An 18,329-nucleotide genomic window follows, 5' to 3' on the forward strand; every position below is an offset into this window, starting at 1 on the left:
CCAATCCTGGTATACAGCCAGCCCTTCTCACACACACTCAGGCCCAGAGGATGCAGCCACAAACAGAGAATAGCATGGTAGCTCCAGACAGGAAGCCCAAGACTCATTACACACATCTGATATCAACCTACACCTGAGCCCTGGCCAAAGGGGCCCAAAACCAACACAACCAGAATAGGATTTAAACCATGCCAGAGTTCTACCCAACTAGCCACACCCACAGCACAGTCAAAGGAGGACTCCAGCAGACACCACTCTGTGCCAGGAACAACTCTGCCCCAGAACACCAGCTCATATGTGATGAATGAGGTTTATCCCTATAGTTAGCCAGCCTAAGGGTTAACTCTACCCATGAATGGACCAACAGCATTTAAGACTGAAATACTTTCAGGTCAAGATGACAGTATAGGTAAATACAGTATTGACCTCCTCCCATAACCACGTCAAAATTACAACGAAATGACAGAACAATGATTATCAGAACCACCTGAGCTATGGCTAAATGGAAGTACTACAACTAAGGAATTAAAGGAGAAGCCACATCAAGACGTCACAGGGGCAGAGACGCAGAATGGGCTGGTCCTACATGCACATGTAGTGGAAAAATATCGGGAGGGATATGTCAGCTGCAGAGGTCCCCCTGAGGAGCAAGAGGTCCCAGGCCCACTTCAGGTTCCCCAGCCCAGGGTTCCAGTGCCAAGAAGAGAAGTCTCTACAACTTCTGCTGTAAAGCCAGTGAGATTGAGGCTGAGGAAGATAGAGGGCTGCAGGAGTCCCAGGCTGTTCCTAATGAAGAGCCCACGCATGGACTTACTGACTCACTCTCTCTGAGCTCCAGAACTGGGTATTAGTTTGAAAGGCATCAGAGACATATGGGGAGGAACTGAATTGCCAGCTGGGGGGAAGCAGTTGTCTGCCAGACAGAAGTGCTGGCAGAAGACACTGTTCCTTTTCTGAGCCCTCCCCTAACAGAGCTGGCAGACAGGTGCCATATCTGAGTCTCCATCAACATGGCTAATACTGTTGGCTCTGCCTGATGATCCTCTGAGATCCACCCTATCCAAATTGCAGGCCCAACCAAGCTATTTCCAGTGGCTTTTCCATACGATAGATTTTCTCTCTCAAATCTCTCAAAAAGGCAGCATCAGGACTCACCATGCCCCATACCTTTTGCTAAGTGGCCGCAGGCCCAGCACTATCAGCAGCCAGCCTTGTTCACAGCTTGGCCTCACCTTGGCACCTCCAAGCCCGGCACAAGTTGCAGCCAGCTGCAATCACTGTGTAGCTCATGCTAGGTGGCCCAGGGCAGAACACAGGTCAGCTGACCTTGGCCTGCAACTCCCAGGAGGCTCCAGAGCCAGCAGATTCAGTGGACAGCTTCAGATCACATCGAAGAACCACCACCCAACCACCTCAAGGAGTGGATCCAGTAAAATGAGTCTTGCTCTATCGGGTAAGCAAGCCCCTGCACAGTTGATCCTCCATAGAGGTCTGTGGTCACAACCAGTGCTTACAGATATCCCCAGTGATGTGCCAATAGCAATCAATGGTCAACTACAAGAGGAGGGTTTACAGAGCCCACAAGGTGGATGCATCACAAGTGCCCAGCTTGGATGATTGAGGAGTCTGTGCCACAGGACCCTAGGGAACATCTACTACATTCGGCCATTCTATCAAGCCTGGGAGATGTAGCAGTTCTACCTAATATAGCAGTTCTACCTAACACATAGAAACAAACACAAGGAGGCTGCCAAAATGAGACAAAAAGCATGCCCAAATGAAAGAACAGAGCAGAACTCCATAAAAAGAACTAAACAATGCCTGACCTGTGGTGGCGCAGTGGGATAAAGCGTCAACCTGGAACACTGAGGTCGCCGGTTCGAAACCTTGGGCTTGCCTGGTCAAGGCACATATGGGAGTTGATGCTTCCTGCTCCTCCCCCTTCTCTCTCTCTCTGTCTCTCTCTCTCACTCCTCTCTCTCTAAAAAAAAAAAAAAAAAAAAAAAAAAAAAAAAAAAAAAAAAAAAAAAAAGAACTAAACAATATAAATATAAACATAAACAATCTACTAGATGCAGAGTTCAAAACATTAGTTATAAGAATGCTCAATGAACTTAGTGAGGACCTCAAGAGCATAAAAAAGGACCAGTCAGAAATGAAGGATACACTAACTAAAATAAAAAATAATTTACAGGGAATTTACAGTAGAGTAGATGAAACCAAAAAACAAATCAGTGATTTGGAATATAAGGAAGCAAAAAGCACCCAATCAGAACAGCAAGATAAAAAGGAATCCAAAACATGAGGATAAGTGTAAGAAGCCTCTGGGACAACTTCAAGCATATCAACATTCCTATCGTGGGTGGACAAAAGGAAAAGAGAGCAAGAAATAGAATAGCTATTTGAAAAAATAATAACAGAAAACTTCCTGGTGAAGGAAATAAACACACAAGTCCAGGAAGCATAGAGTACCAAAAAATATGAACCCAAAGAGGCCCACATCAAGACACATCCTAATGAAAATGTGAAAGGTTAAAGATAAAAAAGAGTACTCTTAAAAGCAGCAAGAGAAAAACAGCTACAAGGAAGCTCCCATAAGACTGTCAGTTGATTTCTAAACAGAAACTTTGCGGGCCAGAAGAAAGTAGCACGAAATACTCCAAGTGATGAAAATCAAGACTTACAACCAAGATAAGAAATTCATCACCACCAAACCAGTATTATATGAAATGTTTAAGAATTTTCTTTAAAAGAAAATATAAAAAATATAAATAAAATGGCAATAAATACATATCAAACAATTGAATAAAAAAAATTGATTGTTACAGAATAGTCATGGAGAAGCAAAGGGAATACAGTCAACAATCAAGTTATGTAATGTCTAATCACCGGGGTATACACTAGAAACTAATATAACAATGTATGTCAACTGTAACTGAAAAATAAAAAAGTATTTAAAAGAAAATAAATCTAATGCAGTCACATTTTCCTCAATGATTAAAACACATCTTTTCATTGGGGGTGGAAAGGGCACATAATCCACACAAGATTCGTTTCTGCAGCACCTGGCTCAGGTGACTATAAGATTGTGACACTGAGACCCACAATACATATACATCAGAAAACCCTCATAAGAAGCTTGGGAGTGATAGACAAACACAAAAGGCAAGCAAAATAGAAAGATAACGAAATATGTCCCAAATGAAAGAACAAGAGAAATCTTCAGAAAAATAATTAAATGAAATGGAGGCAACCAAAATACCGGATGCAGAGTATAAAACGTGGTTATAAGAATGCTCAATGCCTGACCTGTGGTGGCCCAGTGGATAAAGCGTCGACCTGGAAATGCTGAGATCGCTGGTTCGAAACCCTGGGCTTGCCTGGTCAAGGCACATATGGGAGTTGATGCTTCCAGCTCCTCCCCCTTCTCTCTCTCTGTCTCTTCTCTCTCTCTCTCTCTCTCTCTCTCTCTCTCTCTCTCTCTCTCCCTCTCCTCTCTAAAAAATTGAATAAATAAAAAATAAATAAAAAATTAAAAAAAAAAAAAAAAAAGAATGCTCAAGCCTGACCAGGTGGTTGAACTAGGATGCAGAAGACCCAGGTTTGAGACCCCTGAGGTCGCCAGCTTGAGCGCAGGCTCATCTGGTTTGAGCAAAAGCTCACCAGCTTGGACCCTAGGTCACTGGCTTGAGCAAGGGGTTCCTCAGTCTGCTGAAAACCCACGGTCAAGGCACATATGAGAAAGCAATCAATGAACAACTAAGGTGTCGCAACGAAAAACTGATGATTGATGCTTCTCATCTCTCTGCATTCCTGTCTGTCTGTCCCTGTCTATCCTTCTCTCTGACTCTCTGTCTCTGTAAAAAAATAAAGAAAAGATGTGCTAGAAAAAGAAACTGAAATAAAGAATACACTACAGCTTGACCAGGCAGTGGCGCAGTGGATAGAGCATCTGACTGGGATGCAGAGGAGCAAGGCGGCTTGAGCACAGCCGTATCTGGCTTGAGTGCGGGCTCACCAGCTTGAGCATGGGGTTGCTAGCTTGAATGTGGGATCACAGACATAACCCCATTGTTGCTGGCTTGAGCAAAGGGTCATTCTGTTTTGCTATAGCCCCCCAGTCAAGGCACATATGAGAAAGCAGTCAATAAACTAAGGAGCCATGAAGAATTGATGCTTCTCATCTTTCTCCATTCCTGCTTGTCTGTCCCTGTCTGTCCCTATCTGTCCCTGTTTCTGTCACAAAAAAATAAATAAAAAATAAAGAATACACTAGAAAGAATCAACAGCAGGTTCAATGAAGCAGAGACTCGAATCAGCAATTTAGAGGACAAGATAACAGGAAGATAACAGGAAGCACCCAAGCAGAGCATCAAAAAGAAAAGAGAAATTTTAAAAATGGGGAAAGTCTAGGGAATTTCTGGGACAACACCAAGCATTAACAACATCCGCATCATAGGGGTACCAGAAAGAGTCAGCAAGGCATAGAAAACCTGTTTCAAGAAATAATGGCTGGAAATTTCCCTAACCTGGTGAAGGAAAAGTCACACAGGTTCAGAAAACAGAGTCCTAATCCAGATGAACTCAGCAGGCCCACATCAAGACACATAATTAAAATGCAAAAGGTTAAAAGCAAAAAGAGAATCCTAAAAACAGCAAGAGAAAAAAGCAAAAGAAAAGTAATTAGTTACCTACAAAGAAGCTCCCATAAGACTGTCAACAATAAAGAGCTTCCCAGACATAAAAATAAAATAAAAAATTTTAAAAAACAACTAAAGGAGGTCATTAACACCAAACCAGTAATGCAAGGAATGTTAACAAACCTGCTTTTGGAGGAAGGAGAAAAGAGACAAACGGAAGGAAGGGGAGGAAGGGGAGGAAGGGGAGGAAGGGGAAGAAGGAAGGAAAGAAGGGAGGGAGGGAGGGAGGGAGGGAGGGAGGGAGGGAGGGAGGGGAAAATAATAGAAGAGGGGAACATAAGTATAAAGAGTAAAATGGGAATAAATACTTATAATAATAATCTTAAATGTGAACGGATTAAATGCTCTATTTAAAATGCATAGAGAAGCTGAATGCACAAGAAAACATGACCCATACATATGCTGTCTACAAGAGACCTACCTCAGAACAAAAAATACATATGGTCTGACCAGGTGTTGGCGCAGTGGATAAAGCATCGGACTGGGACGCAGAGGGCCCAGGTTCAAGGCCCTGAGGTCGCCAGCTTGAGCGCAGGCTCCTCTGGTTTGAGCAAGGCTCACCAGCTTGGACCCAAGGTCACTGGCTTGAGCAAGGGGTTACTCAGTCTGCTGTAGCCTTGGGTCAAGACACATATCAGAGAGCAATCAATGAACAGCTAGGGTGCTGCAACGAGGAATTGATCCTGCTCATCTCTATCCCTTCCTGTCTGTCTGTCTCTCTGTCAAAAAAAAAAAAAAAAAAAAAAAAAAATTATATATATATATATATATATATATATATATATATATATATATACACACACACACACACACACACACACATATAGACTGAAGGTGAAGGTGTGGAAAAAAATATTCCATGCAAATGAAAATGAAAAAATAAAGCCAGGGTAGCAATACTTATATCAGACAAAATAGACCTCAAAACAAAGGCTATAATAAAGAGACAAAGAAGGTCACTACATAATACTAATGGGATTGATCCAACAAGAGGAAATCACTCTTGTAAACAAATATGCACCCAAAATAGGAACACCTACATATACAGTGGTCCCTTGTATATGGCAGGGGTTAGGTTCCAGAACCCCCGCGATAGGCGAAAATCCATGAAGTAGCAACCTTATATTTACTTTATTATTTATATATATTAAGGCTTTGACTTAATATTCTTTTTTTTTTTTTTTTTTGGTATTTTTCTGAAGCTGGAAACGGGGAGAGACAGTCAGACTCCTGCATGCGCCCGACCAGGATCCACCCGCACGCCCACCAGGGGGCAATGCTCTGCCCATCCGGGGCGTCGCTCTGTTGCGACCAGAGCCACTCTAGCGCCTGGGGCAGAGGCCGAGGAGCCATCCCCAGCGCCCGGGCCATCTTTGCTCCAATGGAGCCTCGGCTGTGGGAGGGGAAGAGAGAGACAGAAAGGAAGGAGAGGGGGAGGGGTGGAAAAGCAGATGGGTGCTTCTCCTGTGTGCCCTGGCCAGGAATCGAACCCGGGACTTCTGCACGCCAGGCCAACGCTCTACCACTGAGCCAACCGGCCAGGGCCACTTAATATTCTTTTAATATGTTTTAATTAATTTTTTTTGACAGAGACAGAGCGAGAGTCAGAGAAGGACAGATAGGGACAGAAAGACAGGAAGGGAGAAAGATGAGAAGCATCAATTCTTCGTTGCAGCACCTAAGGCTTTAGGCGACCCCTGTGTTTTGGTCGTTCGACCCCCACCAGGGTCACGACCCACAGGTTGAGAACCGCTGCCTTAGTGGTTCACTGATTCCTTTCTCATAGTTGCCTTAACCAGGGGGCTACAGCAGAGTGAGTTACACCTTGCTCAAGCCAGTGACCTTGGGCTCAAGAGAGCAACCTTCGGGCTCAAGCTAGCAATCATGGGTAATGTCTATGATCTCACGCTCAAGCCAGCGACCCCGCACTCAAGGTGGTGAGCCCATGCAAGGCATATGAGCCCATGCACAAGTCTGCAACCTTGGGGTTTCAAACCTGGGTTGTTCATGTCCCAGTCAGACATTCTATCAAATGCATCACTGCCTGGTCAGGCTAATTAATATTTTTAATATATTTCTTTATATTGCTTTCAATTTTTTAGGCTAGAAAGTGCTTATTTTACTGCAAAAATAATTAAAATAATAAATATATAAAAAATACCTATATACCACAAAATCCCGATACAAAATTAGATATATACAATTTAAAAATCAGTGATACAGTGAGATCGCGAAAAGTGAACTGCAATATGGTGAGGGACAATGGCAGTGGTCCTTCTTCTATCGTGGAGTTAGGTTCCAGAACCCTCGGCGATAGGCAAAAATCCGCCAAGTAGTTAGTTACCTTTTATTTATTAGTTATATATATTTTAAGGCTTTCTAAACCCTCCCCACACTGCTATTAACCTTTCCCACACTCTTATAAACACTTCCTATACTCTTAAAAATACTTTCTACATTCTTGGCCCTGGCCGGTTGGCTCAGCGGTAGAGCGTCGGCCTGGCGTGCAGGGGACCCAGGTTCGATTCCCGGCCAGGGCACATAGGAGAAGCGCCCATTTGCTTCTCCACCCCGCCCCTTCTCTCTGTCTCTCTCTTCCCCTCTCGCAGCCAAGGCTCCATTGGAGCAAAGATGGCCCCGGCGCTGGGGATGGCTCCTTGGCCTCTGCCCCAGGCGCTAGAGTGGCTCTGGTCGCAGCAGAGCGACGCCCGGAGGGGCAGAGCATCGCCCCCTGGTGGGCAGAGCGTTGCCCCTGGTGGGCGTGCCGGGTGGATCCCGGTCGGGTGCATGCGGGAGTCTGTCTGACTGTCTCTCCCCGTTTCCAGCTTCAGAAAAATACAAAAAAAAAAAATCTGCAACACAGTGAGAAAGTGAAAAGTGAACCACAATATGGCGAAGGGCAACTGTATTAGCCCTGGCCCGATGGCTCGGTTGGTTAGAGCAGCGTCCCAAGGCACAGAGATTGATGGTTCAATACCTAGCTAAGGCACATACAGGAACAGATTAACATTCCTGTCTCTCTCTCCCCCTTCCCCTCTTGCTAAAAATCAGTAAATAAAAATTAAAAATAAATAAATAACATGTATTAAACAAGAAATGGGTTAACAATAAGATCAAGGAAGAAATCAAAAGTTACCTGGAAACAAATGAAAATGAGCACACTATAATCCAAAACCTATGGGACACAGCAAAGGCATTCTTGAGAGGGAAGGAAGTTCATAGCATTACAGGCCTACCTCAAGAAGCAAGAAAAATCTCAAGGCACATATGGGAGTTGATACTTCCTGTTCCCACTCTCCCCCTCTCTAAAATGAATAATATATTTTCAAAAAAAGCATCTTTAAAAGAAATAAATCTCAAATAAACCACCTAACTGGGCCCTGACTGGATGGCTCATCAGTAGAGCATCAGCCAAGCATGTGGAAGTCCTGGGTTCAATTTCCAGTCAGGGCACACAGGAGAAGTGACCACCTTCTTCTCTATCCCTCCACCCCTTCCCACTCATTCTTCTCTTCCTGCAGCCATGGCTCAAACAATTTGAGTAAGTTGGCCCTGGACACTAAAGATGGCTCCAAGCCTTGCCTCAGGTGCTAAAATAAGTTGATTGCTAAGGAACAGAGCAGTGGCCCCAGATAGGCAGAGCATCATCCAGTAAAGGGCTTGCCAGGTGAATCCCAGTCAGGGCACACGGGCACATATGGGAGTCTGTCTCTGGCTCCCTGCCTCTCACTTAATTATTTTTTAAAAAAGACGACAACAAAAAAAAACCCAGGCCCTGGCCGGTTGGCTCAGTGGTAGAGCATCGGTCTGGCATGCAGGAGTCCCGGGTTCGATTCCCGCCAAGGCACACAGGAGAAGCGCCCATCTGCTTCTCCACCCCTCCCCCTCTCCCTCCTCTCTGTCTCTCTCTTCCCCTCCCGCAGCTGAGGCTCCATTGGAGCAAAGATGGCCCTGGCGCTGATGATGGCTCTGTGGCCTCTGCCTCAAGCGCTAGAATGGCTCTGGATGCAACAGAGCGTCGCCCCAGAGGGGCAGAGCATCGCCCCCTGGTGGGCATGCCGGGTGGATCCCGGTCGGGCGCATGCGAGAGTCTGTCTGACTGCCTCCCCGTTTCCAGCTTCGGAAAAATGCAAAAAAAAAAAACCCTAATCATACACCTAAAAGAACTAGAAAAAGAACAATAAACAAAACTCAGAGCAAGCAGGAGGAAGAAAATAATAAAGATCAGAGTACAAAAAATGACATAGAAACTAAAAAAAGAAAACAAAGGGTCAATGAAACTCAGAAATGAAAGAAGAGAAGTAACAACTGACACCACAGAAATACAAAAGACTTTAAGAAAATACCACTATATGCCAACTAATTGGACAACCAGGTGAAATTGATAAATCCCTAGAAACATACAATCTTCCAAAACTGAATCAAGAAAAATCAGAATATCTGAATAGACAGATTACAACTAATGAAACTGAGGCATTAATCAAAAAACTCCCAGCAGGCCCTGACCAGTTGGCTCAGTGGCAGAGCATCTGCCTGGCATGTGGATGTCCTGGGTTCGATCCCAGTTGGGGCACACAGGAGAAGCGCCCATCTGCTTTTTCACTCCTCCTCCTCTCACTTCTCTCTATCTCTCCTTCTCCCCTCTTGCAGCCATGGCTCAATTAGAATGAGATGGCCCCAGGTGCTGAGGATGGCTCCATGGCCTCTGCCCTCAGGTGCTAAAATATAGCTCTGGTTGCAATGGAGCGAGGGCCCCTATGGGCAGAACATTGCCTCCTAGTGGGCTTGCCTGGTGGATCCCAGTGGGGGCACATACATGAGTCTGTCTCTGCCTCCCCTCCTCTCACTATAAAAACAAACAAACAAATAAACAAAAACTCCCAGCAAACAAATATCCTGGCTGGATGTCCTCCAGGTGGATTTTACCAAACATTCAAAAAACTAACACCTATCCTTCTCAGACTATTCCAAAAAATTCAAGATGCTCCCATGCATAAGATGCACCTTAATTTTGGGACCCAAAATTTGAAAAAAAATGTATTACCTAAAATTATTGAACTTCCTTTTCATCATAAAATTCATACAATTCCTCATCACTGTCAAAACTCCCATCCATTAGCTTGTCCTCATGTGTTTGATGACGAATCACTGTCTTCAACAATGAGCACAAAACATGAGCGAAAAGTGGGAAATGCAAGTAAAAACATCTACAACCACTGTATAAGATGCACCCAGTTTTTAGACCCCAAACTCCAAAAAGGGGTGCATCTTATACATGGGGAAATACAGTATCTCCTCAGGCAAGGGAAACAAAGGAAAAAATAAACAAATGGGACTACATCAAACTGAAAAGCTTTTACACAGCGAAAGAAACCTTCAACAAAATGTAAGAAACAACCCACTGAATGGGAGAACATATATTGCCAAAGATACATCTGATAAGTTCACTTCCAAATACATATATATATACTATAACCTGACCTGTGGTGGCACAGTGGATAAAGCATTGACCTGGAGTGCTGAGATTGCCAGTTCAAAACCCTGGGCTTGCCTTGTCAAGGAACATACAAGAAGTAACTAACTACTAACTACTATGAGTTAATGCTTCCCACTCCTACCCACCTCTCTCTCTCTCTCCCCTCTCTAAAATCAATAAATAAAACCTTTAAAGCCTGACCAGTGGTGGCACAGTGGATAGAGTATCTACCTGGGATACTGAAGTCCCAGGTTCAAAACCCCGAGGTTGCTGGCTTGAGCATGGGCTCATCCAACTTGAGCACGCAGTCACCAGCTTGAACATGGGATCATAATATGATTCCATGATTGCTGGCTTGACCCCACAGGTCACTTGCTTGAGCCAGGGTCACTGGCTCTGCTGGTGCTCCCGCCCTCCATTAAAGCACATATGAGAAGCAATCAAATGAACAACTAAAGTGCTGCAACTACGAGTTGATGCTTCTGATCTCTCCCTTTCTGTCTCTCTCTCCCTAAAAGAAGTAAAAATAAAATCTTGAAAAAAATATATGCATAACACAAAGATACGGATAACAGTGTGGTGACAGCCAGAGAGAAAGGGGGTTTGGGGGTTAGGTGGAGGTGGGCAAAGTAGAAATAGACTTTGCTTGCGGTAATGGGCACACAATGCCGTGTGCAGATGATGTCTTATTGATTGAGCTGTACACTTAAAAACTGCATGGTTTTGGCCCTGGCCGGTTGGCTCAGTGGTAGAGCATCGGCCTGGCGTGCAGGAATCCCGGGTTCGATTCCCGGCCAGGGCACACAGGAGAGGCGCCCATCTGCTTCTCCACCCCTCCCCCTCTCCTTCCTCTCTGTCTCTCTCTTCCCCTCCCGCAGCCGAGGCTCCATTGGAGCAAAGATGGCCCGGGTGCTGATGATGGCTCTGTGGCCTCTGCCTCAGGCACTAGAATGGCTCTGGATGCAACAGAGCGTCGCCCCAGAGGGGCAGAGCATTGCCCCCTGGTGGGCATGCCAGGTGGATCCCGGTCGGGCGCATGCGGGAGTCTGTCTGACTGCCTCCTTTCCAGCTTCGGAAAAATGGGGAAAGAAAAAAAAAACTGCATGGTTTTGTGAACCCATGTCATTCAATATATTCAATAAAATAAATAAAACATCTAGTTTAAAAAGAAGTAGTAGTTTGTAGGAGGCTTTCGGTATTCGCATGAAATTAAATACTCATCATTCTCCACCAGATCACTCTTAATATCCCATATATCTACCAATACTAGTACCACTATTAAATTACCTATCACTCCAGTAGAGTAACTCAGTATTTTTCTCTTCTTCCTTTGAAATGCCGCTCCTATTCTTCCAGTCATGTCTGTTTTCATGGCCATATCCTTAGGCCAGGTTTTCATCACTTGATGCTTATTTTACTACAATTACTTTTTAATTTATGTTCCTGCTTATACTCTCACACTTCCAGTTTTCCTGGGTACCACTGCTGGGTGAACTTTCCTAAAATGCCACTCTTGGCTTGACCTGTGGTGGCGCAGTGGATAAAACGTTGACCTGGAAATGCTGAGGTCACCGGTTCGAAACCCTGGGTTTGCCTGGTCAAGGCACATATGGGAGTTGATGCTTCCTGCTCCTCCCTCCCCCTTCTCTCTCTCTCTCTCTCTCTCTCTCTCTCTCTCACTCTCACTCTCTCTCCTCTCTAAAAATTAATAAAAGTAAAAAAAAATTTTTTTTTAAATGCCACTCTTTCAGCATATTACTTTTCAGGTCAAACTTCTCAATGACTACTGCTTGAGTATCAAATGAAAATTCATCAGCCTTTGCCCTGACCAGATAGCTCAGTTGGTTAGAGCATCGTCCTGTAACACAGAGGTTGCCAGTTTGATCCCTGGTCAGGGCACATACTGGAGCAGATCAATGTCGCTGTTTCTCTCTCCCTCTCTCCCTTCCTCTCTCTGTAAAATCAATCAATAAACATTTTAAAAAGAAAATTCATCAGCCTGACATTCAGGTCTCCTTACTATCAGTTCCAATTTACTCAATTTATCTCTTATGAACATCTAACTCCTAATACAAAATCTCTACCACTTGAACCGTTTTCAACCTTTCTTTGCTTAAGTCACTGATATTATTAACACACCTGGTCTTGAAGTTTGAGCTCACTCACCTCTCCTCACTCATCTAGCTCAAATCTTCTCTCCCTTCTTTGAAACAATGTATTAGATAAAACAGTACTTCTTAAATCTTATATATGTGAGGCCCTGGCCAGTTGGCTCAGTGGCAGAGCGTCGGACTAGCGTGCAGGAGTCCTGGGTTCGATTCCCGGTCAGGGCACACAGGAGAAGCGCCCATCTGCTTCTCCACCCCTCCCCCTCTCCTTCCTCTGTCTCTCTCTTCCCCTCCCATAGCCAAGGCTCCATTGGAGCAAAGTTGGCCCGGGTGCTGAGGATGGCTCTGTGGCCTCTGCCTCAGGCGCTAGAGTGGCTCTGATCGCAACAGAGCAATGCCCCGGATGGGCAGAGCATCGCCCCCTGGTGGGTGTGCCAGGTGGATCCTGGTCGGGCGCATGCGGGAGTCTGTCTGACTGCCTCCCCATTTCTGGTTTCGGAAAAATACAAAAACAAAAACAAAATTTTATATATGTGAGTCACTTAGGGAATCTTGTTAAAATGCACACTCTCAGTAATTTTGAGATGGAGTCAGATTCTGCATTTCTAAGTTTCCAGATGATGCTGATGGTCTGGAAATCATATTTTGGTACAGGAATATTTTGGCATTTCTAGACCTACTGTCTAATTTGCTAACTTTTTCAATATGTGTTTTGGCTCTTCTCCCCAATAGGGCTGTAAATAATTTGTATTATTTTTATATCATGACCCAAACAAATTCAATTCAACATTTATGAAAACCCACTGTGTAAGACACACTGTCCTATGTGCTAAAAGAAAGATGGGAGGAAAGTAGCCTGCCTTTTCATACATAGTATAGAAAAATGAGATAATAACTTTAGGTTATTACAGTGTCTTATGACGTAAGTACAAGATAGAAGCTAAAAACTTGCTAAATTGAGAATGGACATATATTGAGTCAAAGTTATAAATTCATAAAAAAAGATAAGATATTAAGAAAACTGATCCACCTGACCTGTGGAGGCGCAGTGGATAAAATGTCAACCTGGAATACTAAGGTGGCCGGTTCAAAACCCTGGGCTTGCCTGGTCAAGGTACATACAGGAAGCGACTACTATGAGTATCTGATGCTTCCACCTTCTCCCTCCTCTTTCTCTTTCTCTCTCTCCTCTCCTATCTCTAAAAATCAATTAGTAAGATCTAAAATAAAATAAAGAAAACTAAACCAGTCAGTTCTAAAACAGTTATTTGGTATCCAAAGTCCTGGATGTAAAAACAGAAACAAGCTAAAATATTTTCTGCTCTCTTCTTCTCAAGCCTGATTGGTATAAAGAGTAAAGGGACAACTACATCTAAGAACACTCAGAGAGACCTACAGCAAAAGATATATGGGACCAAAAAAAGGGGGGAGGGGAATCTAAAAATTATTTATGAGAGATATGAATAATAATTTTTTTTATTTATTTATAAGATTTTGTTTATTCATTTTAGAGAGGAGAGAGAGAGAGAAGGGAGAGGAACAGGAAGCATCAACTCCCATATGTGCCTTGACCAAACAAGGCCAGGGTTTCGAACTGGCAACCTCAGCGTTACAGGTCAATATTTTATCCACTGCGCCACCACAGGTCAGGCCATATATATTAATTCTAAAGGCAAAAAATAGTTACATTACCAAACACTACATAAGCAATTTAAATTTCTAAATCTCTGTAACTGTTCTAGTGACAAAGCCCTATCTCTACATTTATTAAATCTTACTTTAAGGGCCCAGAGGACTTACGTCAACAAGAGTTTCAAAACAGAATGAAAACAAAGACTATCTGCACATGAGAAAACTGAAATTTTAAGAATTTTAAGAAAGTGAATTTGGGTACATTTTGAAGAATGTAATTATATAAAGAACCAGAACGCAATTCCATTTCCACAGATGTATCTTATAGGAAAAATACTTGCACAAATGCAACATATATACATAAAGGCTATTGATTACAGCACTATCTATAATAGAAAAAGGTTAAAACATCTAAAAGTCCATCAATAAGGGACAGTTTAAATAGATTAGGGATAGCCATACAATTAAATGTTATGCAGCTATTAAAAATGAGTGCTCTCCCTGGCTGGGTAGCTCAGTTGGTTAGTGTCATCCCAATATGCCAGGGTGGCAGGTTTCATCCTCAGCCAGGCCATAAACAGGAATCAACAATTAATGAATAAATAAGTGGAACAACAAATTGATGTTTCTCTCTCTCTCTTCCTCTCTCTCTCTAAAATCAAGTAAGTTTTTAAAAATTATTTAAGTGGGGTTATTTGTTTTTTAGCGAGGCAGAGAGAGACAGAGAAAGATGAGAAGTGTCAACTCACAGTTCCTTCACTTTAGTTGTTCATTGATTGCTTCTCACAAGTGCCTTGACTGGGGGGGGGGGCTTCAGCTGAGCCAGTGACCCCTTCCTCAACCAGCAACCTTGGGCTCAAGTCAGTGAGCTCAGGGGATGGGGCAGAGACTCCCATCAATAGGACAAGAACTCTGTTACAGTAATATAATGTTACAGTAATTAAATATATAGAAATAAATTGGGATGTAATATTAAAAGCCATTAAAGCAAGTGAATAAGGCTACGCCCTCTAGGTGAGAGCTAATCAAGTACGTAGAGCAGGGGTAGTCAACCTTTATATACCTACCGCCCATTTTTGTATCTCTATTAGCAGTAAAATTTTCTAACCGCCCACTGGTTCCACAGTAATGGTGATTTATAAAGTAGGGAAGTAACTTTACTTTATAAAATTTATAAAGCAGAGTTACAGCAAGTTAAAGCATATAATAATAATTACTTACCAAGTACTTTATGTCAGATTTTCGCTATTTATACTTTGGTTGCTCCGCTACCGCCCACCATGAAAGCTGGAACGCCCACTAGTGGGCAGTAGGAACCAGGTTGACTACCACTGATTTAGAGATATGATAGGCAAGGCCATGCCTTCTGCACAGGGCCCAGTTTTAGTGTGTGAGTGTGTGTGAAATTATATAGATAAAAAGAGCTCCCTGCGAGGAACTCCCTAAAAGTGGCTTGATGTGATAATCTCGTAGATTAACACCTGTTAGAAAGTGTAGGTCAGAAAGGATAGATTAACACCTGTTAGAAGGTGTAGGCCAGAAAGGATACTTAAACCGAGGGGGCTCCAGCTGCAGTTAGTTGTCCAGATTCCAACGCTGAACGTGGAACGGTCTCCACATGGCTCTGACCAAGGACAGCCAAGAGGAGCACGCCCCATTAACCTGTACCCAGGCACGCCATAGGATTTGTGAGTAATAAGCTGCCTGTGTGAATCTTGCAACTAACTTGTGTATCGGTTGTGTATTTCCTCTTGTGGCAAGTGGTCTCAGTACCAACAGGTAGAATCCTCATAGCCACCTCAAAAGTAATGTAGTCTCAAAGAGGCCGCCAGCCCTGCTGTTAAGCAGGAGTGTCCCACTGCACGAGGAAATCGAATCAGGGACGCCTGATCGATGTAGAGCTCAGGCTCTACTGGGACAAACTTCCCAGTCAGAAAACTAGGGGCCAACCCTGGATGCTTGGGGGAATTCTGCTGTGTATCCTCAGCCAATCATGTGTCCTCTGAGCTTCAGTTTCCTCATCTGTACAAGAGGGACAATATCATTTACCTCCCAGGTCACTCTGGGAATCGATGTGCCTAGCATGATGCCTGATGCATAATAAATGTTAAATAAACATGCGGTGCATCACCCCAAAAATGTCCCATGCTCAAGCCAGATGAGCCCACGCTCAAATCTGGGACCTCAAGGTGCCAGGTTGATGCTCTATCTACTGCACCACCACCTGGTCAGGCAGCAGCTCTTTTTAAAAATTTATTTACATATGAAATAATCTATAAGTCAATATTATGAGGGAGAAATAAGGTGAAAAAATTCAAAGGTAATTTGCAACCATATGCTGGGTAAAAAACCCATCTATTATATTAGGGGTAGAGAATACCCCTGAAAGTCTCCTCAAGGAAGTAGAAAAACAGTGGCTGCCTTCAGGAAAGAGAGCTGGGGCATGAGAAGGACACTTACTTTTCCATGTACCTTTAATCCTTTTGGAACTGGACATGAATCATTTAAAAGTAGATTTTAAAAGCTTTTGTAAAAAGCTTAAATAAACCCCAGGGTGACTCAACAATTACTCAACTTTGCCCAAGGCTTGTAATAAGGCTAGACTGGTGAACCAGAGATTTTCTTTCAAAATTTCTCCCTGAGCAACTACTTTTAAGACTAGAAAATCATTCTTGGTTCTCCAAATCATCTCCACCCAGTGAGTCAGTTACTAAAAGGGGTGGGTCTCACTATGGGAGTTTCACAAATGCCATGAAGCCCAAGAACACAAAGAGGCAGCTGCTGCAAATTTATGAAATAGGAAACACGAAGGGTGAATGATAATGGCCAACAACAGATACAATTTTCCAAACCTGCTTCTTGGTTGGGAAGGACCATTTAAATATGTCAGCAGGGGCCTTGGATAAAGAACTGGAGGCATCGCTAGCTTCCGCACTGACAGGGTAGGCAACCACCACCGGCGAGGAATGAAAAGAGACTTAAACTGGCAGTGGTCAAAATGAACTCGACCTGCCTGTACAGTCTTGAAACTCCTTCCCAGCGTGAGGTAACTCATTACACTCATTATCTAACCAGGGCAGATTACTTTATCAGATCTGCTCCCTATCATCTGGCAGAACAAGGCAGTTAAAAGGCAACTGCCAACTGACGGTAGAAATCAGCCATTTCCCTCTATTCGGGAAGTGTTCGCACAGGACGCGCTGGTAACAGCGTACGTTTGGGGCTGCTGCTGAGGGAAGAAGAATCAAAGCTGGAATGCTATTTCCCAGACAGTTTCCAAGAATTATAAACCTGAACCAGTGTACAATTTTAGGCTTTCGTATTGCATCCTAGGGTTTACTAAGTACAATACAAATTTCCCAAGTTCCCCTAAATTTGCTGTGTCACCGGGAAGTCTCGTCACCAGCCAGACTTAGCTTTCCGTGCTGCCCACTGGTTTCCCTAGTCGGCCTTCCTTGAGGTCACTTCGGCAGGGCCACCTTCTGGTCTCAGTCCCTACACCTGTGGTCCACCTGCCTGCGCGCGGGGCGTCACTGCTCCGTCTGACCTAGGGACAAGCGGCACAAAAAACCACCAGCCGGCAAACAGGACTTCCCACTTCCCGCCGGCCAGGCCGGCCGCTTCGCCTACCCCACCCCAGTGCGCCCTCACCCGGCAGTGGAGTCCCGGAGACCCGCGTATCGAGTCTTCGCCACCCGGGAGGCCCACAGGCCCTGCACCGCCCCGTGCGCGGAAACACGCGGGGCTCCGCTATCTCCCGGACCGCGGGCCTCACAGCCGGCCAGGGAGAGGTGACCGAGTGGGACGATAGTGGCAAAGGTAGGGGGCACCTTTCCTCACCTGACACCTAGGAGCAGCGCCACAACACAACCCCGGTCGGAGGCAAGATGGAGCCGGAGGCGTTCCCCGGGAGGGCGGGGCGCTGGGGCCGCCGCGCGGGCCCGTTATGATCAGCGCCGCAGCTAGGAACGCCCCCCGGGCCGGAGGGGGCGGTGCCCGGCAGGGGGCGGCCCCAGGACCACAGCTCCAACTTTCCCATCGTCCCCGCCCTGCTGCTCCACCTGCAGGAAAAGACGCTCCCTTTGTTGGACCGACCAGTTTTACCACATTTCTCTCCCAGGAGCCACACCCCTTCAGTGATGTGCAGCCGACAAAAGCGGAGATTGGAAGCCAAGTGCAACCTCTCCGCCTCTGGTAAGCCGTCCTCCTTGGTATCTCAGAGGGACAAGGACGGTGTCTTTTTAATATCCTCTGTGAAATGAATATCTATACACTAAGCGAAACCAGGAGGAAGTGTTGGGTGAATCTAGGCTCCCCTTATACTGGAGTCCTATCATCTGACTCACCCCAGCATTAAACACCTGAGGCAATTTCAAGTGCCCAGACCAGTATCTTCAACTCATTAAGAGAGTT

The 18,329-nt window shown here is 44.6% G+C and overlaps 1 protein-coding gene across 3 annotated transcripts in view; it reads right to left on the bottom strand.

Annotated features, from left to right (window-relative positions):
- ANXA7 (annexin A7) overlaps positions 1-17,907 on the bottom strand; it is a 51,677-nt gene extending 33,770 nt beyond the window's left edge. Inside the window, exon 1 of one of the 3 annotated variants that reach the window (XM_066244254.1) lies at positions 17,757-17,907. The gene's annotated coding sequence lies outside the window, so the exon portion shown is untranslated. Of the gene's footprint in view, positions 1-17,567; positions 17,593-17,756 lie in introns of those variants that run through there. The other 2 variants (XM_066244257.1, XM_066244255.1) reach the window with 2 other exon arrangements.
- Positions 17,908-18,329: the final 422 nt, after the last annotated feature.

Source organism: Saccopteryx bilineata, chromosome 9 (assembly GCF_036850765.1).
Source record: "Saccopteryx bilineata isolate mSacBil1 chromosome 9, mSacBil1_pri_phased_curated, whole genome shotgun sequence".
In the NCBI taxonomy this organism is placed as follows: Eukaryota; Metazoa; Chordata; class Mammalia; order Chiroptera; family Emballonuridae; genus Saccopteryx; species Saccopteryx bilineata.